The sequence below is a fragment of the Stegodyphus dumicola genome, chromosome 2, assembly GCF_044657685.1.
Source record: "Stegodyphus dumicola isolate Sdum_Otavi_A_Nest chromosome 2, ASM4465768v1".
Lineage (NCBI taxonomy): Eukaryota > Metazoa > Arthropoda > Arachnida > Araneae > Eresidae > Stegodyphus > Stegodyphus dumicola.
In genome coordinates, this window is record NC_140769.1 from 26,623,000 (window position 1) to 26,649,007 (window position 26,008).

Consider the following 26,008-nt stretch of genomic DNA (forward strand, 5'->3'; position numbering starts at 1 on the left):
CAAATAGGGAAGGGAGAGAAAAAAAAAAGAAAAAAAAATCTGAAAGCTTGCAGATCTTATATTAAGTCCAAAGGGGCGTTTTTTTAACGTTTTTTGTGTTACCTTTATTTATTAAATATCATGTTCTTCGCATCTAAACCATAAATTCCAATTCAACAGCAATATCACAAAATAATTTTAAAATGAGCATATCTTTCGAATTTCAGATACACAGTCTTGCACGTTGGAAATAATTTTTTTTTTTTCGTGCAGTGCTTCTGTTGCTTGCTTTGAAATCGTTGAATTTGTTACTCAATTTTTTAAGTTTGTCAAAGTATGAAACAGATAAATAAATTCAAAATTCAAATTTCGGGATTACAAGATTCAGAATTGGATAGCTGTAGGTACCGTTGCTTTATCTCACTGCGAGAAACATACATACATTCATGCAGATTTTTCATTATTTAATTTCTTTAAATATAACACAGGGAGATAATATTTGGTGGCAACAATCTGAAAAATGAAAAAGGTCATTTAAAATTTTCGACGAAACATGCCAAAACGAAATTAATACCCCTTCTGGGCTAACGCCCTTTGGGCTAATAAATCGAAAACGTCAATCTTATTCTTATATAGATACGCGGATGATCTATGCAATGCAAAGTTCATCTTTATTATTTCTCCATAGTTTTAGGACATTGTTAAAAATTAGGTTAATTTCTTTCAAAATGTTCTTACTAACTCGATAATACAAGTGCTAATGCTCGATACTAGATAATACTCGATACTAATTCTTTTCAAGATATTGTGCTGTAAAAGAAGTGAAATAACAATTAATTTAATTTTATCGTCCGATATTCATGAAAAACCTATAGATGATTAGAAGATTATCTTCCCTAAAGTTTTATTAATATCTGCAAAAGAAAAAAAAGGTACTTACTTCACACGTATAATGCAGTTATTTGTCACACAAGACGAAAGCTTGCAATGTAGTATTATCGAGGATCTAGCAAAATCAGAAAGAAATCACATCCATTCTATTCCTGAGCTTAACAGGAAGACTTAAATAATGCAAATCCCTAGACAATCTGTTTAATAACACGCAGATAAAAGGCCACCCAAACAGGTTTGGCAGACACATTTCATAACTGCCTCGTGAGAGAGTGAGAGGGGTCTATTAAACAAAACGTGATATTGGGAACTCATTAGCTCCTTATTTGGAAATGGCTGATGGTATATCTAAATTAAATTATATATTTTTTTAAATATTTAAATCATTACAGTCTTGAATTGTATAAAAAAGTGTTTCTGAAAATGGCTGCAATAAATTCGATCTATGTTTTTGTCTTCTCAAGGTCGTTTTCTTTTTTAAAGTTGTATTCACAATATTTATGTTACATTGTCTAGAAACTCATTATATAAAGGGAATGCGGAAATTGTCTAAAAGGATTAAATTGTAATATTTGCTTTTTTCAGTGAAGCTGTTACATTCTGTATTTTCATTCATATTACCGTAACTGTACGTCCTCAAATGGATGTGTTTGTTTCTATAATTTGTTTTATATCCGCTTCACGGTTGTACAGCTAACAAATACTATTACACTTAAATGCTTTTCAGCACTTCAACTTCCCTGCAGTACAAGAATTTTCATTTTTTACACAAAGAAATGTTATTTCACAGTCCTGGAATATTTTTACCATGTTAAAATTTAAATTAATAACATGCAAAGTGCTTTAAAAGTTTTCCGAAAATCAGTAAGTATTTCAGATGCTGACTTTTGAGCATGTTCTAATAAAGATATATATCGCGTGCGCGCAACATTTTTTACAATTTTAAAAGGCCCCATTTTCTTGCAAAGAATAATTTTGCAGTTTTAAATATACCTTTCACATATCTTTGATGTTGCGTCGAATCCCACCGAACGGGGTGGCTGCATGGGCGTTTGCATGGTTTTCCCCATGTGTAAACGTGTTTCCCTTGAACCAGTTTCCATAAGAAACAAACAAGTTTTCCTTGGAAAAATCCTCCACGAAGGCATCCCTTTCCTTAGTTTTTTGCCATAAGTAAATGTACCATACCACACCATACCATAGCTTGGATGGAAATAACTGCAAATAAATGAACTACGAATCCCCACTGGGGACAGAGTAAAACTAAATCCAAAACAAAGACCGTGTTTGGACCCTCGACCTTTAGAATACGCGCCAAATGTGCTTCCACTTACACCACGAAGGCATGCGGATAGGAGGCAGAAAATAATTCTAATAATTATAATTTGAACTTCGGAGCATTCTAACGTCACTATTACTCCATGAGTCATAAAGTTTAAAACCTCTAATACCTGTCTTTCTCAGAAAAACAAATATCGACACCTGTCTTAAACAAATCATGTATTTTTGTATTCAATATAATTTACTTTTCCCATTTGTTAAAGTTCTTTCATAGCACATCTAGTTACATGTAGTATAAATTTTTTTTTCGTCCAGAATAACCAATTCATTTTTATATATTTTGGGATACAAAGAATTCCACTTTTATCTTGCCACTTTTATCGAACTTATTCAGATATAATTTTGGTTTTTTCTTCGTTTTTACTGGTGACAAAATCAACTATGTTTTTGACGAAAGTAGATATGCCCTACATACTCTGTTGACATCTTCTATGTAGTCATTTCAAAATGGTTTTAAAGTAGTATAACCTCTTACCAGACAGAAAAATATAAGTAAAAAAAACAAGATTGAAGAGTTAAGATACTACTCTTTTCTTGCACCTAGCTTTCAATAAATTGATTGCTATTGACAGCGAAGCACGCGACGTCTGCACGCAAGACGAAAAAGGTTTGCTTTGAACCAAACTGCGTCAAAGCATTATTATTAGAAATTATTTTAAATGAAACTACGTCTTTATTACGATACTCAAAGACAGCTAGATAGCATTCTTAAGAAGATTATTAAGTTTTTAAGTATAAGATTATTATCGTCTAAGCAATTCATGGTTTAAAATTTTACAATGCTTTGTAAGTAGTACACATCTGATGTGTAGTACTGATGTGTAGTAGATATTTTCTGTATAACTTGGGGGGGGGATTAATGGTTGCATTAAAATCTGTTTATGAACTAAAATAAAAGTTATTTTTTCAGCCTTAGTTAAATCTTGACCTAAATTTTAATGCTTTAGACATCTTTTCCTTTTTCAACGGCTGGGCACTTATAAAGATTTTTTTCCAAATGACACTAGGATAAAAGAGATATTTCTCTAACTTAGCACAGAAAGTACAGCTCGAGAAGCATCGCCAGATGCCAATACTGCATTCGCAGTGTTGCTCACAGAGACAAATATTACATTCGCTATGAAGAGAAAGGCATGTCCATCATTCGATGTAAAATTCAATTCAATACCAGCATCACAAAATAATTTAGAAAGAGCTTATCTTTAGCATTTCCAATACATAGTCTCGCGCGCTGCACATAATTTTTATTTTCGTACAGTGTTGTCATTGAAATCATTGAGTTGATTAATCAAAAATTCATTAATTTTTACAAAATATGAAATCGATAATAAAACAAATTCCAAATTTGGGCTTGCAAATGCCTATATTCTAGTGCAGGAGTACGTTATTCAAAATCTGATGTCTCTAGGTACCGTTGTATTTTACAGTGCAAAAAACATGCAGAAACATTCATACAGATTTTTCATTAGTAAATTTATTTAAATATAATACAGGGCTCTAATATTTGAGGGCAACAATTTCAAAAATGAAATGTCGTTTATAGTGAACCAATGCAAAATGCCAAAACGAAATTTATAGCTCTTCCGGGTAAATTGCCTTTTTGGGCTAATAATTTTCTGAACTTAGAAATTTCTGCTGCATCGATTTGCCTGTTCTATACTGTTTTTCTCAGGGTTATCAAAACCCTGGATAGAAGCTATTAGACAAGTTATTATTAAAGTGAATCCTGTGTTTTGTTTTTGAGTAATATCATGCAACTGTTGGTTATGAAAACGACAGCAAATTTGTGTGAATTATACAAATTCATTTTCTTTAACATGTTTAAAAATTATTGTTGTTCACATATATTGCGTAGCATTAAATTATTAGTCACATTACATTTGCTATTAGAATTTCATTAAATGATTAATTTTTTTTCATAATTCATGTGAGTGATTCAGACGATATATCTATGTAACCGTCTTTAATCTTTCGGAAAAAAATAGAATGAATTGATGCATGGAATATGAATGAGCGGATCATTTAAGTAAAGTTATATATATATTAAAAGAAAATATGAAAACGTTCAGATTTTATATTACGCCCAAAAGGGCGCTTTTTTAAAGTTTAGTGTGATACCTTCATTTATTAAATATCATGTTTTTTGCACTTACACTATAAAATTCAATTCAACAGCAATATTGAAAAATACTTAAAAACAGCATATCTTTAGAATTTCTGATACACAGTCTCGCTCACTGGAGATAAAAATATTTTTTTTTCGTACAAAGTTGCAATTGCTTGCTTTCAAATCGTTGGATTTGTTAATCAAAAATTCGTTCAAGTTTTACAAAATTTGTAAAAGCTAATAAAAGAGATTCGAAATTTAAAATTAGGGCTTCCAATGTGCCCATGTTCGGTTGGAGGATTAAGAGTTTTAAAATTGGATGGCTCTAGGTACCGTTGTTTTTTCACGATGCGAGAAACTTTCATGCATTTATGCAGATTCTTCATTATTTAGTTTCTCTAAATATAATACATAGCGATAATATTTGGTGGCAACAATTTCAAAAATGAACCAACGCAGAAAGTGAAACGACGCAAAATGTCGTTTTGAGATTAATAACCCTTTGGGTCTAACGCCCCTTTGGGTTAAAAATAGAATATATTATATATTACATCAGATCATATTTTAATTTTTTTGCAAAACATAAAAGATTTAGAGGAATTAAAATGTTTGAATTTTACGAATAAGAATTATGGATCCTAGTTTAGTTTTCTTTAATCAAATTATAAATGAAGATTCTGCTATAGTTTCCCGTATGAGAATGTGGTAGATTTAAACAAAATTCAGTTTACTGGAGTTCAGAGAAGTCGTAGCTCCTCATACGTGAGAATTAGTAATTTTTATTACGAATTGAAACCAAAAGCTACGTCAGTTTTTGTGGCTATTAAAAGACCCAACTGAATATTTGGGACTGAATTTAATGGTTGTGTGTAAATTCACGTTTCATCGTTATAGCTTTTGGAAAGCACAATATACACAATATATCATTACAGATTTCGTACATCCAATATGTTATTCTACAGAATTCTTTTTTTATTGCGAAATGCATCAAAAACATATCTGTCTGGATATTAGGAAAGTTTTTTAGCTGAAATTGTAAAAACTGTTTAACTTTTCTTCATAGAACAGAATAGAAAAGTCAGCTTTTTTCGCAAGACAGAAACCTTCGCAAGAGTTTCCCAATATAAAGGCAGCAGCACCTTTGTGAAGGTTGCTTTCTATAAATTTAAAACTGAATTTCATAAAGCAGCTGAAGTTAAGGTTAATTTCGTTAAATTCGAAACTAAACTTCAAAGCAGTTGATATACACTGGTGTGCAAAAATTAAGGACGAAGTCGAAAAATTAGCATATCAGCTGAACGAAGAGGCAGAGCGGACAGAAAGACCAATCAGGAGATTAAGTAAGGTGATGTACGGTAGCACATGCGCGGATATGCAGATAGACGTAATGGGGGAGTGTCTGAGTAGTATAAAGCATGTTGTCGGTGTAAGATCAGTATTTCTGGCAAAGAGATTGCACTCCGTATAGCAGTTAAAATCACACCGAGTTGCTGCCTCAGCGAGAAATGGCGAATAATCAATCTGTTAGACGACATCTGGATGCTTTTACCCGAGGTCGAATCATTGGGAAGTTGGAGGAAGGCCGCAGTGTGACAAATGTGGCTGCAGAGTTCGGAATTGCTCACAGCATCGTTTCACGACTTTGGAGACAATTTCAAACTACAGGAACAGCTATCCGGGGGTTTAGTAGTGGTCGTCCACGAGGAACCACACCCGCAGATGACCGGTATATTGCCTTACAGGCCAGAAGAAACAGGCGGCAGACAGCGGGAAATATCGCTAGACACACGACACAGGCGACTGGACGACCGATATCGCGTTTTACCGTGGCCAGAAGACTGCACGGTGGTGGTCTGTTTGCACGACGCCCTGTACGGTGTGTACCTCTAACGCCTGCCCATCGGAGAAGGCGTTCTCTGTGGTGCTGGGACTCATTGACACCTTCATTCTCAGCATGAGCAGACGCTGTGAAACCTGCCTAGCAGTCAGGGGAGATCATGTCCCCTATTAAAGACCGGATGTTTCTTGCTGGACACCCATCACAGGGATGTTTCGGCGTTCAGTCGCATTGCGCTCCATGCTACTTTTTCAATAAAGCTTCTTTTTATCCCTCTGATTTCTCTTTTAGTAAGTGTTGCTTACATTACTCATGTCCTTACGTATTGGGGATCTTACGGTATTAAAATGTGTTGATTGGGAAAGCATATGTACAAAGTTATATTGAAAAAACCGTCTCGTCCTTAATTTTTGCCCACCAGTGTGCATTGTTCCTAAAATAATACTGTCAGTGTGAGTTTTTGTTTCTCTTAAAACATCTTCCACAAACTCATCTTTTTCCTTAGGCAACTAAGCAATGTGCTTTACTATAATCAATTAAACAAGCCGAAGTGAAGTTAGTTATTCAATTTATATATAATAAATTTTAGATACAGAACAAGAGAATGCATTTTATTTCTTTTGTTTGATTTATTAAAGCCGAATTAATTTTAAGGAGGTGATTGAATTTAAAACTCGGAATTTGCATTTGTGTCTTGTAATTTACGTTAATTCATATAATTTAGATAGCATTACTTAAGATTAAATAATAATATTTAGACAGCAAAACAGTTTTAAAAAATCTGAAAGCTTTCCATTTTTATATTACATCCAAAGGAGCGCTTTTTTAACGTTTCCTGCCTTATATTTATTTATTAAATATCATGTCCTTCGACCTTAAACCACATAAAATCCAATTCAAGAGCAATATCACAAAATATATAAAAACAGCATATCTTTAGAATTTCCGACTGAGAGTCTTGCGCGTTGGAGATAAAAATGTTTTTTTTCGTAGTGTTGCCATTGCTTTGAAACAGTTCAGTTTGTTAATAGAAAATTCGTTCAAGTTTTACAAAATGTGAAATAAGGAATCAAACAGGTTCGAAATTCAAAATTCGGGCTTCCAAGTGCCCGTGTTTGGATGGAGGACTACGTTATTTAGAACTGGATGGCTCCAGGTATCGTTTTTTTTTTTTTTTTTTTTTTTTTTTTTTTTTTTTTTCCACAATGCGAGAAACATGCATACATTCATGCAAATTCTTCATTATTTAGTTTCTTTAAATACAATACAGAGAGATGATATTTGGTAGCAACATTTTGAAAAGTGATTCACACTTTTAAAGTGATTCAATACAGAATACCGTTTCGAGCCTAATATCGCCTTTATGGGCTTAACGCTCCTTTGGACTCAAAATTAGTTTTATGGAAAATTTTCTTTGAAGAATGTTTTATTAAGTTTGCTATTTTTTTTACATTTATGTGCTCTAATTGTAGTAATTGAATTAATTCGCTTTAAAATCTTTTTTGAACAATAGCTGTGAGAAATAGTACAATCTCGTTTAGTTGATGATATATGTTTATGAATTATGAAAAATAGATTTAATAACCTAAAAAATGATCTTAGACTAAGCAAATGAACCATTTTCAAAAAACAAATATTATTAAAAATGAAGTTTTATTATTTATTTAAATTTTTATAGCTTTTATGTTTTTTTTTTTTAAATTTGTATTCATAAATTGTATTCATCATTTCATATTATGTTGCAGAAAACTAACTTTGGTTATTTAACTTTGCATTCTGAAGCGTCTTTTTCTCGAGAAATCTTGAAGCACATTTCAGACTGCATGAAATTCTTGCATTAAAATATTATTTCTGTTGATAGCGGTATATTAGTTTGATTAGCAAAATTGTTGATGCAATAATATACACAGCAAACATAATCATTGGCAGTGTTATTTTGAATCATGTTTTCGGATGTACTCTTTTGCCTTTTTAATAAAAGCGGCCCTCGATTTTCGCACAATTGATTTCGCACGCTTTTATAATTACGATTTTTAGATCAAAGGGGGCGTTAGACCCAAAGGGTATTTATTCTCAAAACGGCATTTTGCGTCGTTTCATTTTCTGCGTTGTTTCACTTTTCAAACTGTTGCCACCAAAGTTTATCGCCGTGTATTACATTTAAGAAAACTAAGTAATGAAGAATCTGCATGAATGCATGAAGGTTTCTTGCATTGGGAAAAAACAACGGTATCTACAGCCATCAAATTTTGAATAACGTAGTTTTCCCAAACGTGAGTACTTGAAAGCTCGAATTTTGAATTTCGAATTTGTTTTATTACCTATTTCAAATTTTTTAAAACTTTAACGAAATTTTGATTAACAAACTCAACGCTTTCAATGCGAGGAATGGCAACACTGTACGGAAAAAAATATAAAAATATTTTTTCGCGAAGTGAGAACTGAATTAATTGAATGAGAAATACTGGATCGTCTGTGAAAAACTGTTTCTTTTTTGTTTTGTTTGCTTAATTTCTTTTATACATCGTTCTAGATTTATTATAATATTTGAACAGAACGTATGGCAACGATTATATAATTCTTCAAATGATATAAATTTTGTGCATTCTGAGTTATAATATGAATGAAATATAACGCTGTTATATTTCGTTCCTAACGCCAGAGTGTCGCTATGGTAAACAAGTATAGTGAATTTTAAAGAGTGCATTTATTCTATTGTGGTTTATGCGCTATCGACGAAGTGGATTTAATTGAATCCAATAAGTTTAAATAAATGCAAGAAAAAATGCGTATAATTTAATATTCCGTACAAGGAAGTCATGTAGTGTACACATCAGATTTTTTTTACAGTTGACACTGAGAATTTTAATGCTTTTGCAGCTATCCTTTGATTGGTGGATTTTCTTTTAACATTAAATATCATACCTTTGGAACATTCGAAACATTCCATTTTTTCCCTCAGATACGTACTTGGAACAATTTTTCCACTTGAAGCTAAATTTTGACTTCTTTTTCTTTGTTGTTGATTACATTACCTATCTTAATTTTAGATATCGAAAAACCATGGCTTTCTCAACGTTTTTTAATAACTAGATACGAGTAATTTTTTTGGGAAAGAAAACAGACATAGTCTTCAGTCCACTGTATCTTTAAAAGCGACATTTTACGCGAAATAAAACTGTCAAGTAGCAGACGATAAATTATACTTTCAAAAGTATAGTTGCAGTTAAAAAATTTCCAAGCAGAAGATTTTTTTTTATATATAGCGAAACAAAATCGTCTCAAACTTGTGCACACAGCGACTGTAACTTATAAGTTTTCAAAATAAAAAACTGCGTTATTAATATTTCATGAAATTTTATTACTTTATAATAATAATGGGGCAATCGTACAAAAAAATCCATTAAATTACAAATATTATTTATTTTCAGTAATGCAAAATAATATGAGCTAGTGGGCTGTAAATACAAGTCTGCAAGTGTTTTCTAGAACTTGGAATCATTAAAATTATGTGAATAAGATCTTCATTTTGAAAAAATTATATTGATCAATGCTTTTCATAATTATCTGTGTAGAAATGCTCATCACTAAATTTCTTAACATAAAAAATATTTTTCTGAGTTGATTTTTTATTTTCAGATCGTATATGTGCGCTAAAAGATTTTTAATTATTTTCGATCGCAAACATTTCGCTGTTCAATTTATATACTCCCTCTAAATATGATCCCGGGCCCACCAGCGGCCCAGAGGTAACGTCGCTGAACACTGGTAGTTCAGTCCGAGGTTCGAATCCCGCGAACGGTCTGGCTGTATGGGTGTTTTCGTGGTTTTCCCCATGTGTAACGTGTATACGAGCCAATTTCCCTTAAGAAGTCCTCCACGAAGACATCCCTCCCTTAAGGCAGATAGCCCTCGAGTGCTTTGCCATAATCTAATAAACCAAACTAAATATGATCCCCGATTTTAAACCCAAATATGTCGACCAATATTTTGTCGTGCAAAAGTCAACCTTTCTATGTTTTATATTTTACAAAGTGTACACAAGTTTCTGTGTTTACTAAATAAAAGTACACGGTCAAGCGGAATATATAAAAATGAATTTTTCTTTAAATTTAAAAATACAAAAATATCAATCTTTACGTCAATTAAATTTTTTTCCTAATTTTAAGAATATGGTGGAACAAATGGTTACGGAAATATGACACGGTGGATATTGTAATATGTAATATGTAAATGTGAAAATGTAAATATGAAAACGGAGAATATGTAAATGGGAAAGATGTTGAGAAAATACAGTCGATAAAAGAGAGTGAAAATTAATTTCTTTTTTGTCTCAAAAGAGAAACAAAGAAAGGAAATTATATTGAATTAAACTAGGGAGAAAATATGTAAGTGATGGAAATTTTCACTGGGCCGGTTGTATCCAGTTTGAATGTCATTACATTAGAGAGGGAAGCGGCAGATAAATTAGTAGGTATTATCAAATAATGCATTTGCATGCAAACAGTATTTATACTATTTTTGTTTGTTTGTTTGTTTATTTATGTATTACTTCAGAAATTTTTTCAGATGCAGAGTTATAAAATTTCAGGGAATTATCAAAACAAGAGTTTGAGGAAAAGGCAAAACATATTGAAATATACGAAATTATTTGTATAAGTATCTGCCATTTTTCTGTTTTGCATTTCGGATAAAACGCATCGTTGATGTTCCAGAACTCGACAACTCTCATGCTGTGACTAGTATCATGTGTATTTTAGTTGTTACGAAAATTTATTACTTATAAAATATTTATCATTTATTTAAGCTTCTGTGGATGGTAATTTAAATTATGTAATATTACTAATTCTTTTAATGCATTTTCATGCTTTCTTTTTTTTTTTTTTTTTTTTTAATTTTGCGTGCTTCAAAAAGTCATTTAATTATGAAATTTTCTTTTTTTAATCAAATGATACACTGCATCAAAACAATTTATGTAGGTAACATTTCTTGTTTCTTATTTCATTTCTTAGTGAAAATTTAATATTTTTTTGCTTATATTGATACACGTTACAGAAAAATATGCCACTAAAAATTCGACAAAAATTGTAAACAATTGTCATTTAACTTTTTCCAGTTTTTTAATTAATAATTTTGAGATCGATTTTGCACAGAAATGTTTTAGATATTCTAATATTCATGCTGTAATAAAATTCTCCTTTATTTAACTGAAAGTTAACTTTTCCTCGGCAGGAAAACAGGTATGACAATATTGCTTTGAATGTAGGCAGGAAAACAAGTTTAACAATATTACAATATTACCAATATTACCGGAAAAATTAACCTCATTTCATAGATTTGTATTTTATTACTGTTCATTAAAAGGCTCTAAATTCTAAACTTAAAGTATTACAATTATAATGACTCTGAATTAAATTTTATCAAGCAACATATTAACTTTTCAATTACACGGATAAATTATTTAAAGATGGCACTTAACAGAGGGAAGTATAGGATATATTAGCATAATTCTTAGTGTATATTATAGTATATTTATAGCATACTTCTAAATATCATGTATAACTATCTTTTTATTTCTCTCTATATCTATAATAGTAAGAACAGCGTTGTACCAAAGGGAAAGTATTTCGATTTAAAAGTAACGTTTAAAGATATACATTTCGAGAATTTTGTTTAAAAAATTACTAGCAAACAATTCATTTTTTAAGCAATTAAAATCCAAGACACCGTATTTTTATTCACATATTTCTCCCTCTTTCTTTCCTACCAATTTGCCAGCTTGGAAATCGGAAGGGGGCAATTGTGCGGTATATTCTGTTTCCAAAGAGATAAAACATCATATTAAAAAGCATGTATAAAGATACACCACTATTATATGTTTCGAAGGACTCGGCAATTTCAATAATATTCTTTTTACTTACACAAAATGCTTAGACTTTTCTATTTGTATTGTTGCTATAAACCAGAAGTTTCTAAACCATATGTTACAAAACTTAGGGGGAGAACATAAGCGAAGGGGGAGAAATATGCGAATAAATATGATAATTTAGTTTTTAGTAATAATGATTTTCATGATAACATGCAATTATCACTCGTCCACATGCTTTGTGCTGTGCATCAAATATTCAAGCATAATAGACCGTAAAATATTCATTTAATTTAGAAAAAAAATGTGGATTATTTACTTGTTAAGACATTTAAATACACTCACCTACATCGTAAAGCTATAAAAATAAAACATGACGTAAACATTTAGACTGATCACAGACAGGTAAAATGATTGATTTTCTTTATAATTCCTAATTATTTTTCTCCGAGTATTATCACTTAATATTATCTAAACAACGAAATTTTCGTCTAATGTGAAACACTTTTAACCCAAGGAAGCACTTGTAAGCATTCTTTTTTGAAATAATTTTCTGCATTCGAGTTTTAAAATCCTCCTCAGAGAAAGAATTGTTGAGTGGCATTGTGTTATGTAGTTGTTTTACGTTCTTTTAGCGGGGAAAAGAATGGATATGGGACGTCAGTAATGAGCATGCGCGGATTTCGAAGCTGAATCAGGTAATTTCTAGTTTCGAAATGGGAGAATCGTTATGAACCGCGATGAGTTAGATGTCACGTTTTCCTAGACAATAATATAAAAACGTAGAATGTGTAAAATGGTTGCGCAGATTTTTTCCTTTTTTTTTAAATGTGTACACATGTAAAATATGTAAAAATACATGTGTTATACCTTAAAAAAGATAAAACACTTTCTTTAGAATTTAATTTAGTTTGCTTTGGTCTTCTTGCCTAAAGATGTACGTTAGAAGAATTTCTTTTTAAAGATTTACCCCAGTCATAACTTACTTTATATACTCTCGTTCAATGTTTTATTTCTGAGCTTCTTGAGGTTTATTTGTGGCGTATATGATGGAGATTATGGAGATTATAATAAAGCAAATGCAATGTGGCATAGTATTTCTAGACAATAATATAAAAACACAGAATGTGCAAAAGGGTTGCGCAGATTTTTTTTAATATATGTATTATACCTTAAAAACGATAAAAAGCTTTCTGTAGAACCTAATTTAGTTTTCTTTGGTTTCCTGCCTAAAGTTGTACATTGGAAGAATTTCTATTTAAAGTTTCACCACAATTATAACTAATTTTATATACTTTCTTTCAGTGTTTTATTTTTGAGCTTTTTAAGGTTTATTTGTGGCGTACATGATGGAGATTACAATAAAACAAATGCAGTGTAGCATAGCTTTACTTTTACATATAAGATAATTATACAAAATTATTTATATACTTTAATAAACTAATGTCTGTGTCTTATTTTAATTATACTCTTTTAGTTTTTATTTCAGCAGAATTCGCAGCTTACATCATCACGAGTAATATCTTTAGCAATATTATATTAACTAAAATTATAAAAATTCAATAAGATTTTTTATCTTAAACAATTCTTAGTTAGTTTAAATTGATTAAGATCTTTCAATTATTCATGGAAGTATTACATTTCATAATACTTTTTTGTCACTTAAGGACACTTCTGTTACTGTGTACCTGTTGCACCTAGCTATCTGCGGACCTGAATCTTAAATACGTATTGTCTAATATGTAATAAAATCTTTAATTTCAGATTTTTACCTTTATTTATTTATTTATTTGTATTTTAGGTTTATGTTTTCGAACGATGACAGAAATTACATAGTTTAATTCTTGCATTTTTTCGGCATTTCTTCAATTTCATCATTTTCTATATGAAAATATTTTTTGAAAAATTCTTATTTTGTTTTAACTTGACCTCGGTTGAATTAATCTAACAAATTTCTATCTATCAAATCATTCAAGTAAAATTATTTCCCCATCTTTATTCCTTTATTTGAATTAGTGTATAGTACAAAAGCATCGGAATTCTGATTTTATAGATAGACTATTATATTATTATAAATTTCAGGATAATTTAGGACAACTATAATTTATCATAAGCAATTCTTTGTTTCGAGTATTTTTTTATTATTGAATAAAAATATATCGCTAAGAGACTATTTATAATTATTTTATATAAGTAAAATGTTTTATATAAGTAACTATTTCATTTAAGTAAAGTGTTTAAAAATTAATGTTCTAAGCTACTAATTGGAAAACTAAACTAAATTGAAATTATTAACAATGATCAATAAAAATAGTCTCACTTGGATGAAGTTAGTTTTATAATTATAACAAAATTCAAGTGGTTTTGACAGAACTTGGAATTTTTCTAATTTTTTGATATTTTTTGCTATATATAGTATTGTGCCTTAAATATTTGAGGGGAACCATTTTCATAAAAAATGTCTTTTTATTACATCATACGGCATGAAAATATTATTTTATGCTCTAATTTAAAGAATAAGTTTTAAAATTCCGTTATTTGAAAAACTATAAATTTGGATTTAAGTCACATAAAAATTATAGATTTCTTATTTCATCCTACAAAATAATTTTAAAAAATGTTATTTTGTAATCACATATATCCATTAAAATTGCATATAATATTACTTCTCATTTCGCTGCCGAAAATAGCTTTAGGTGGCAAAACGATCGCTTAAAAAATTCCAGTAAATTGAAAAATTTCCAAGAAACTGATTGTTAGCTGCAAAATTCTATCTCATTATTAAACATTTCTAGAAAAGTAGAAATTCTCTAGGTCAACCTTCTAATGAGATAAATAAATAAAAGAAACATGTATTAAAGATGCAATTTACATTTTTTTTCCAGCGACGTATTAAATTCGTATTTGCATTAAAGGTTTATTTTTCGTAGATCGCAGCTGAGTCAGCTTCCTGGCTTGCACTTGCGCAATAAGTCCATATCTCTCGCGACTAATCTGAGGGCGGGAAGTTTATTGAGTGGTCACCAAGGTAACAGCCCCAGCTTAGCGGCACAAGACAGAGAACTGGGCCAAACAACAGAATCAAATACGACTTAGTCTTGAATCATTCGTACCCGCCCTTTCTCTTCGAATTCTCTGTATCGGACTTTCTTTTTCAATTCCTAGTGCTTTCAGATTCGAAGAAACGTCCTCACAGTCATGCAAGATGAAATAAAGGAAAGACGAATTCATATTTTAGGAAACATTTTAGCAATTTATTCCATACATTTCGTGTTTTATTTAACTTTAATAATGTTATTAGTATGTAGTTATTTTTATGCTTGAAATATGCGTGAATTTAAATTATGAAAAAACTTTTCTTCCTTAAAAAAATTATTCATTTAATTATGTTTAAATATTTTAATTATTTTTGGCGGGAAAATTCAATTTGTCTCACATTTTGTGATCATTATAACATGGCTTTTAAAAAACAGAAATTATTTGAAAATTTAAGTTACATCCTACTTTAAGTAAATTAGCTAAAATTTTATATTTATTTGCTCCAAAATTAATTTCTAATATTTACATTATAATTCCATACTCTCTAGGAATAAGTAGTTCTTTGTGATGCTTAAAGTTTAAAATCTTAGTCCAAACTCTAAAAACAGAAACAAATTATCAATTTTAAGAGGATACAAACTCAATTTTAATCTGTTCATGATTTACAAAATCTGATAGGGACACTGACTTTCTTGTAAGGCCTATTAAATTATACGCATTTTTTGCTGCACTTCATTCAAACTTATTTCTTCGAATTATTCCAACTTAATTAATCGATTCCTCATGTATTAAAGATGAAATTTACTTTTCAAGGCAATCTGAAAATGACACCAAAAACTTCAAAGTTTGGAATTAAATATCTCGTATGTATAATATATGAGATATTAAATAATAGTAACTTATGGTAATATGAGATATTAAATATATCTCAATAAGTACTTAATTTCAACTTAATTTGTGGATTAATTTCTAATGAAAAAGAGTCTGATGTATACCTAGATTCAGAAGATGCTATTTCCTATTTGGTTCAATAGAAATAGGTCCTAAGTCTTTTTTTTTTCCTTTGAAGTATACTGAACGTTATCATTAAAAATTATCAGAAACTAATGATGAGTTTTGCTAATTATTATAATTACTTTGTCGTCTTTTGAGTTATTTGAATTCTGTTTCCAAAGTTTTGCTAATATTACTATAAAGGGTGATTGTAAATTGTTTTTACAAAGTACTCATAGGCAGAAAAGAGAAATATTAGAATTTCAACCTGAACTTGAAACAGTGTTGGCGAGAGCGAATGAACGACACCAAAAGTTGCACAATCAGTTTAGTGAAAAACTCACAGAGAGTGCACAAAACGGATAAAACCGAAAACTTGGCTTTCGAGTGTTAATTCGAGCTCAGACGTTGATGACAAACACTCAAATGCACATCTTTGGTTGGTAAGGTATCAACCTCGCAAATGATTGCAACAAGTTAATTATCTAAATTATTAGAGGGAAATTATCTATTAGGGGGAAAAACTGCTACTATGATATCAAGTATCAAGATAGCAGATTTTGGCCCTTTCGCCATTTTCTATCCTACCCTCCAGGACTTTACTGTGCTGTACTCATTTTACTTGAAGCGCCCTTCTATGGGATTCGAAGTCTGACAGCTGGAACACAGCATGAACTTTCATGCTAATCTCTGCATACCACGGAAGTTGGAGTTAATTGATAATATTCAGCCCTTGATTAGATAATTAACTTGTTGCAATCGTTTGCGAGGTTGATACCTTGCCAACCAAAGATGTGCATTTGAGTGTTTGCCATCTAAGCTCGAATTAATACTCGAACGCTAAGTTTTCGGTTTTATCCGCTTTGTGAGTTTTTCACTAAACTGATGGTGCAACTTTTGGTCTCGTTCGTTCGCTTTCCCTATACTGTTGTTGTAAGTTTAGATTGGAATTCTAATATTCCTCTTTTCTGGCTCTCAGAGTGAAATGTGACCCTATGTTCTATGGTAATTATTGCTCATCTGGATGAGTACTATCACCCCTCTTAATTTGTAAAAACAATTTAGAATTACCCTGCATACACCGTGTTCACTAAAGTCCTTCCTTTAGTTTTGCAAGCGTCAGTCGTAGATTACATTTCCAGTTACGAAAACGTTTCAATTGGTGCAAATATTCATGTTTTGGGATTTCTGAATTTAAGGAAATCAGTTCGTAAATTTAAAATTCGTAATTTTTAAATCTAAATTTTTTCACATTTTTCTGGTCCCTATACTTATATTTAGAAAAATTTTGTACTTGTTATAAAAAGTGAAACCGAAAACCTTACGTACGACAAAACGTACCGTACGACAAAAATTGACCAACGCAATATGATATTAAAATCGTGGATGATATTTAGGGACCATACACAAACGGAAGAGGAAAATGTTTAAGATTAAACGCAATTATATATTGTTTAGAAAAAGGACAATAAGAGATTAAGTGACGTTTTTCTGATATTAAGAGATTAAGTGACGAGTACTTCTATACAGATTATTATGAAAAATAGTGAGCAATATAATTTTTTGAAAAATCAGATCCTATTCAGAGAATGTTTGATAATTCTTGTTCTGGAAAATACCAGCAGAATTAAGTATTAAACCTAGCCAACTCGTAATATTACTTGCTTTACTGGAAATAAAAAAAACTTGTACCTTGATGAATTATTGTATGATTCCCAGGTCATGAGTCTAAAATGATGAAAACTTCATGAGAATATGAATAACGCATTTCTAGAAAAACTTGTGAAATACTTGTATGAAAATTCTTTCGGTACGTGGAATATAACAAAATTATAACTCAGAGAATGGCATTTAAAGAGAAAAAAAATTAACCTCGATTTCCTCAAATTTATTTATTGACTGACTCCCAAATGGAATCTGAAAATGACGTCAAATACAGCAGATTTGTAAAATAAACAATTTAGGCAATTTTTGTCGTAAGGGAATCATACATTTTACGCTTTATTTTTACAACAAGTACAAAATTTTCCTATAAGAACCCGATTAACATATAAAACGTTAGACTTATATTTTGCAATAAACTGTAATTTGTAAATTTTACAAAATTGATTTTTTACAATTTAAAAGTGCTGAGCCGCTCAACCGAGATAGTGGTTAGTAACTGTGACTGTCGTACTGAAATGCCCGGGTTTCGATCCCTGAGAAGGCATGAATGCTTGTAAATGTATAGCATCTGAGCGGCATGGGGGCACTCTAAATATGCGGCGAGCCAAAAGTCCTCCCGAGAGGTTGATAACAGGAGAAGAAGCAGGAAAAAAATGCCGATACATGAATACTGGAAATATATATGTATTACAAATGGTTGGAAAAATAAAGGTCAGGTACGGGCTTCTGTTGACAAGATGTATAAATTCCTAGGATTTATACTCAACAATAATCTCCTTGGATTCTCTACTTAAAATAACTCAGGAAAAGATGTATCGCACTCACAAACACAATGCTACGCACAACAGGACTGCAGTGGGGAGCACCACCACTTAACACATTAAAGGCGGGGGATCTCGACGAAAGTATGCTTGGTAACGCGGCGATCGCTTCGCCTCGTTTTTCGTCCTAGAGCGGGCAATATTTTGTGTAATCATAAAAAAATTTAGACTTAAAAAAGTTTATTTAAACTCTTCAAACTACAAGAAATATTAAAAAAGAAATAACACTAATTACAAAAAATGTTTTAAAGTACATACTTATGAGAAGAATCTAGTACTTTTTATAAGTGTGATAATGTTGATAACAGTCGCCACGGTGAAGAGGTGCATTGAAAAACTCGCATTTGAAGCAAGTCAACTTTCTTTTTTTATGTGTCGCACAAACTACGCAGTTTCGTTGGGCATATATCTTTTTGTCTTTATTTTCTATCCGAATTAATTTGTACTTTTTGATGTTTAGCGAAAGACGTCCAGGCGGATCAGTTTTATATCGTGGATTCCGGGGTGCCGAGTTCGATGTACCAGGTTGTGGCTCTTTTAATGTCCATCAAATCGTCTGCATATATATCTTTATTTTTACGTGAAACCATATAGAAAGATTTCAAAATTTACTGTAAGTAGAATTTGAACAACCGAACAGCTTCAAACCACAAAACATACTAAATACAAATGTAAAGTGGTGCAATCCATGCGCTAGCTACAGTCGAGATAAATGCACAAGCTACAGTCGAGATGCGCAAGCTACAGTCGAGATAAATGTGCAAGCTACGGTCAAGATACGCAAGCTACAGTCGAGATAAATACGTAAGCTACAATCGAGATGCGCAAGCTACAATCGAGATGCGCAAGCTACAATCGAGATGCGCAAGCTACAATCGAGATAAATCGTATTACTACGACTCCCGTCTTTAAGCTACAGTCGAGATAAATCGTAGTACTATGACTCCCGCCTTTAAGCTACAGTCGAAATAAATCGTAGTACTACGACTCCCGTCTTTGATCTACAGTCGAGATAAATCGTAGTACTACGACTTCCGCCTTTAAGCTACAGTCGAGATAAATCGTAGTACTACGACTCCCGCCTTTAACGTGTTGAGGTGGTACCAGGCAATTACAGAAAGAATTGTTCTCTACGGCGCAGCGATCTGGGGAAATACATTCAACGTAAGCATGCGTAGATTATTCCTGTTCGTGCAAAGGCTGCAGCTCTTGCTCATCTGCAAGGGCTACAGAACTATTTCAACGACAGCTCTGCAGGTTCTGGCAGGAATTCCTCCGCTAGACCTGCAAGCGTAAAGGGAGTCGTTAATTGCGAGAGTGTTAAGGCTAGGTGAGGACAGAGTTCTATGGGAACACCACTTTGCTGAAGACTTTCAAAAACACAAGCCAGTGACGCAAGGACATCCGGCTGAAACACATCTAAAAAGGTATATTCTAGGCCACTATGTGACACCAAAAGAAAATCACACAGCTGTATTTACAGATGTCTCAAAAACCGAGACGGGTACTGGCAGTGCCTTCTGCGTTTTAAAAGGTGATACAGTTGTGTATAAATGGAAAAGAAGACTTAGCAGTAGGAACTCAGTATTCCAAGCTGAGCTAGCAGCACTGAAAGCAGCTAGTAATTATGTGAAGATGAACAGACTTATCCAAATTACTATTTACAGTGATTCTGCCTCTAGCCTTGACGCAATCAAACGTTACAAAAGCAGAAGCCAGTATGTCCAAGAATTTAGAAAAATCCTGCTCAGTCTTCCGTCATCAGAAAGGCCATGCCTCACGAGGGTTCCGGCTCACGTGGGCATAAAGGCAATGAGGAAGCGGACACCGTGACAAAAGAAGCGGCAAAGGAGGTCTCAAGAACAGAACTGCCAGATAAATTACCTAGGTCTAATCTCAAAAAGATCACTCTAAAACAACTGATAGTCAGATGGCAAGCCAGATGGGACACAGCGGATACAGGAAGGAGAACATATATGTTCTTCCCCAAAACAACGCTAGAGTTAAATTGCAATAGTGGTAGTCAGACACAGTTTTATACAGGTCATGGCCCATTCCTGACCTATCTGCATAGATTCAACCTGAGTGACACAGAAAGATGTCAACGTGAAGAGGTGGGGGATACAGACCACTACGTCTTCCACTACACAAACACGGCACAATACCATATAAGAAAGCCAAGTCAAGCTTACTGGCCACAATGGGCGGCAAATATGAGTACAAAAATAAACAGCAAATAAAAAGCTACACGATACGACGATAAGTGTCCCCAAATAGAAATAATCAAGTGCTCTGAATCATAAAATGAACAAGTCACACTAAATCAATCTGTTAAGTATGTGGGGCACACACCTCGGTCCTCTCAGGCCAAGATTGACTTAGATAATTAGGATTATAGCAACAACCCGCCTACACTCTTTAAAAATTTTACTTTTGAAATTAATGTACAGGTCTGGGACTCGCAAGACCAGATTGAGCCAGTAAAATCTTCAACAGCAATGAGTTTTTCCTACACTTACTAATTGTGTATTTAAATTACAAGTTTGTGATAAGTAGGGTCAAGAAGAGCAAGGTCAACCTATGTTATCACCTCAACTTTAGTTGTGAATGATATTATTATCGATACGGCATTTTGCCTTTTTAATTTGAATAAATATTCAACTTTTTATGTAAATATTAGGGAAGAGATATCTGTATTTATGTGATCAACTGTATGTTTGAATCTCTCCCTAATGATCAGAATTAAGAGCTTAATTATGTTTATTATTTTATAAATTATGTGCATGTTCTAAAGTGATAAAAGTAACTATAGAATTAATATAGGTAAGCTTTTCTTTGTAATTATGTATCAGCATTATGTATTCAAGTGTTTGAAATCAGATATCAGTTTTACTGAGTATGGTGCTGTACTTTTCTGTTTATGTTCCCTTTAACGTACTCAAGTCTGTATTTATTATGTCTCTGCATGTACTACGAAGGTCAGTTCGTACTTGGCTAGGATTTAGACTACATAGCATTACTTAATGGTCAGTTTTATGTATTATGTTCATCAGTTTTAGTTTTCATGTATTACGTATGCATTAAGTGTTATGTATGCAGGTATTAGGGATCAACTTTCTGTATTTCTGTACTCAGTATCATGTTAGTTTTTCACTTTAATATTCAGTTGTGTACTTATGTGTGTATTATCCTGTCTGCAAGTACTACGAAAGAAAATGTAGATGCCTGGTTTAATTTGTAAAACAATTCCAGTTTAAGTTTACACAAAGAAGTAAATTATGCAGGAATTTGTTCTCTTAGTGATAACAGGTGCACAATCTTTTGAATGTTTTCACATAAGAATATGGCACATGAAAGTAATCTGCGTTAAATTACGTTTGGGCGCTAGGATTTTTTTAATAATTTTTTTAATCTCTCTTTTTTTTTTTCTTTTTTTTTTTAAGTTTACTATGTGCAATAATTTAATACGTTACATCTTGCCTCCATGCAGGACCAACGACTTTACAAAAGCCCCATAAATATATGACAGTTGTGTCAGGATTAGCATCCGCAAGTAGACATTTAGCAAGTCCAGAAAATCCACGGCAGTTAATTTTTCAGGCAGAGTTTTCGTTTCTTTACTTTATCTAACACAAGTTTCTGTCTATTCTAACAGCGATTCTTAACGGTCTTTTGATTGCTTCTTTGCTTAATTTTAAGTAGTTCCTAACAGAATACTCTTTTCCCGAACAACAATATCCAAGCTTACATGTAGACTTTGAGGCTCTTAGCCGTCTATTCGGCTACGTTCCCGGAGCAGGGTGAAGCAGAGAGTAGATGGTTTCTGCCAGAAAAATAACACACTGTGAGGCTAAGGGCCCGGTCAGTGGTCTTCCTTGGGTGGCGCTCACTTACTAATATAAGTGCTTTGAGGCTTGATTTTACCCCGTGATTTCGAACGTATAAGCTGAATGCAAATCTCGGCCCCCGAATTGCCTACGCAGCAATATACTAACTGAGTACACGAACTACTATCTAGCTTTTAGATAAAATTATTTTCTAAAATTTATTTTGTAAGATAAAGTTTATATTTCCCTTGTTTAATAAAATAAAATCTATTTTTAAATTCATTTTTAATCCAACATATTGTATAACGAAATTTCTTTGGTAGCTGTATTAAAAATAAGTTATCTACACAATCTAATATACCTTTATCTAAAAGTAAAAAACAGTATCGCATTTATAAAAACTACTTAATTACGATCGATTTTTCGGATTCAAAGATCAACTTTAGAGTTATATACGGCATTTTTTATAACTTTTTAAACTTCAGTAACTCATAAAATTCTTTTTAGTTAATCTATAAAAAAATACTAACCCTCTAATTTGCAGTCAGAGACGCTGATAAACTGCAGTTTACGGCGTTAGCTTCATATTTTTTAGATTCGAGCCTAAATAAATTTTCATCATCCAGCACGCATTTTCCTCGGGTCATCTACCTCGAAAAGAAAGGTTGTTTTTCAGAATGCCAAAATATGGTACTTTAAGATTATCGAGAGTTTAATATCGATTGCGCAGATTCTCTCTCATTTTACTCCAAATACTTGCAATGAATAAAATTAATTGCAAAATTTAGGTTTACAGGGAATACCTTCGTAATCTAGTACTAAATAACCCAAGGGGTTATATTCAGTTCTTGGTATTAGCATAAATGAAGAAGCAAACTAACCTTACACCATGGATACCGGGCCAATTGTCCTTGGCCCAGCCCTCAGAAAGCGTGTCAGTAAGAGAAGATTAAAAATGGAGTTGGTTGTCTCATGCATATGAGTCGGCGGATAACAAGTTGCGTGCTATTATAGTGATACATATGTATGTATGTGTGTGTATAAAAAGAGAAAAGGATGTATGACTGTTTCATCCTAATCACCGTAGACTTCCATATATTCTTACGACCTATGATCTTTTTACTGGTTACGCGAAAGGAAAGCGGTGGAGGGAACTGCAGTCTGGAAACTTCTAAAACCTTCAAAAATTTACCGCAAAATTTTACAAATTTGGAATGAAAAAAAATTTTTTTTTTAATCTGAAAGCTTTCACATTTTATATTACGCCCAAAGGGGCGTTTTTTTAACATTTTGTGTGTTACCTTTATTTACTAAATATCAAGTTCTTCGCAATTAAACCATAAAATTCAATTCAACAGCAATATCGCAAAATAATTTAAAAAGAACATATCTTTAGAATTTCCAACTCACAATCTCGCGCAAAGAAAAAATGTTTTTTTTTTCTCCGTACAGTGTTGCTATCGCTCGCTTTGAAATCCTTGAATTTCTTAATCAAAAACTCATAAATACTTTACAAAATATGAAATAGATAATAAAGCAAATTCTAAATAATAAATTCAGGCTTCCAGATGCCTATATTCGGATGAAGACGTATGTTATTCAAAAGTTGATGGCTCTAGGTACCGTTGTTTTATTACAATGCGAGAAACATACATACATTTATGCAGATTCTTCATTATCTAATTTCTTTAAATATAATATAGAGCTAAAATATTTGGTGGTAGTAGTTTGAAAAGTAATTCAGACTTTTGAAGTTTTTGACGCAAAATGCGAAAACGAAATTAATAGGTCTTCGGCTAATGCTCTTTGGTCTAAAAACAGAAGGAACTTCCCTGACTTTTCCACGTGTGTTTCAAAAAAAGGCTGACGGAGCATTGGGCATTATTAAATGATATTTTAAAATAAATTCAAATATTTTACATTTATTTAGCAGCACACATAAGTAAAAAACATGTGCACTAAATTTCGTGATGGCATGTCATATTACTGCTAGAATTAGTTTCACATGTATGCCAGAGAAAATTCCCTGAAATTTGAAAGTATTATTAACTTAATAAATAAATTTAGAGGGAAGAAGATATATTAAATGATACGAACAACATTAAAACAAAGTTAATTACTTAAGGATTAAAAAACTGAATTACAAAAATCGATGGTATTTTAGTGAATATATATGTATTAAGTAATATAATATAATAATTAATAAAATATGTATTTTTTAAATTATAAAACATTAAAAAGCATAAAAATCGTAAGATTAAAAAGAAATCGGAATTTAGTCTTTGCAAGAAGATTTCCGTTAACACTGAAAGCAATTATAACCTAAGCAGTTACGATATGGCGACTAATTTAATAATTATCTCAATAAATAGAAAATGTTCACAGAAGTGTTGAGTTACATTATACAGGTGAAAGTCCTGCACATCACCAGTTCCAACAAATTCCATTAAATTTTTCATCTGCTCTAAACACCACAGCATGAATGTTCAATTTTTCAGGTAGTTTACATGTTTCTAAATTCAATATTTCATTGAGTAATTTGTTATAAGCTCTTTGTCAAAATGGTTTCTTTTGGCAAGTTATAATCCACATGCTTACAGTATAAAATATCTTCAAAAGGTGTTTCGTTTTAAAATCCTTCAGATTTTTTTTTCACTACCCATCTTCCAAGAACGAAATGCAGCTGGAGCAGAAATTTAGAAATTCTTTCACAAAATTCTTACGTTTTGCCGAGTAGTAACATATTGTTACGAATTTGGTATTTAAAAAGCTAATGTTAGTTCAGTTATAAATTAAATGGTTTTATTTCTCGCGCAGTGCAGCGCGTGACGAATATTAAAAGAAAGCTAAGCCGGAAAATTGAAAATACAAGAGCGCGTGCATTAAATAAATAAATATCTCTTTTTGATTTCGAGAAAGTACTGGAAAATTCTAGCGCGTGATTTTAAAATCTTATAAAAGGAGGAAAACATCTCAGTTCGTAGTTGTTGCTTAGTTTGTTGTTGTTTAGAAAACTGCTCTTGTTGATTGTAGCGAATTCGCGGATTAGCGTTCTTTAGCTGTTTTGAATTACGTTCTATTGGACATTTGAGTAGTTAAAAGATGACTACTGTGAGATATTGTAATACTGCATCATAATTTGAGAAAATTTAAGCATTTTTGTTGTGATAATAATAAATTTTTGTTCATTTTTCATCGGACTTGTGCATTCATTTCATAACGAACCCGTTCGCACGCAACAATTTTTGGTGTCAGGAGTGGGGTTTGAATGCCAATAACAAGAGCGATGGAAGTGCAGTTAAGGCAGTTGATATCAGCCTTTGCCTCGTTTAAAGAAGAAATGAAAGAAGAGATGAAATTTAGCCAAGGAAAGATGGAAGGGGCCGCCAACTCCGTTAAGGAAGAAATGAAATTGGGCCAGGAATCCGTTAAGGACGAAATGAAAGCCGTTCAAGCTGGTCAAGAAGAAATGAAAAGAGAAATTACTTGCATAATAAAAAATAAATTTGAAGCTATGGAAGGCAGAATTGACACAGTTGAAAATAAAGTTGGACAAATTGAAGAAAAAGTTTCTTCCGTAAAAGATCAAATTGAAGAAAGAGTTTCTTCGGTGAAAGAAGAAATAGAAGAAAGAGTTTCTTC

The 26,008-nt window shown here is 32.0% G+C and overlaps 1 protein-coding gene across 3 annotated transcripts in view; it reads right to left on the minus strand.

Moving 5' to 3' along the window:
* Positions 1-26,008, minus strand: part of LOC118183952 (uncharacterized) — a 116,636-nt gene that overhangs the window by 77,028 nt on the left and 13,600 nt on the right. Inside the window, exon 1 of one of the 3 annotated variants that reach the window (XM_085810536.1) lies at positions 12,367-12,606. The exons of 1 other annotated variant lie outside the window; for it this stretch is intronic. The gene's annotated coding sequence lies outside the window, so the exon portion shown is untranslated. Of the gene's footprint in view, positions 1-919; positions 1,077-12,366; positions 12,607-26,008 lie in introns of those variants that run through there. One more of the 3 variants, XM_035353567.2, reaches the window with a different exon arrangement.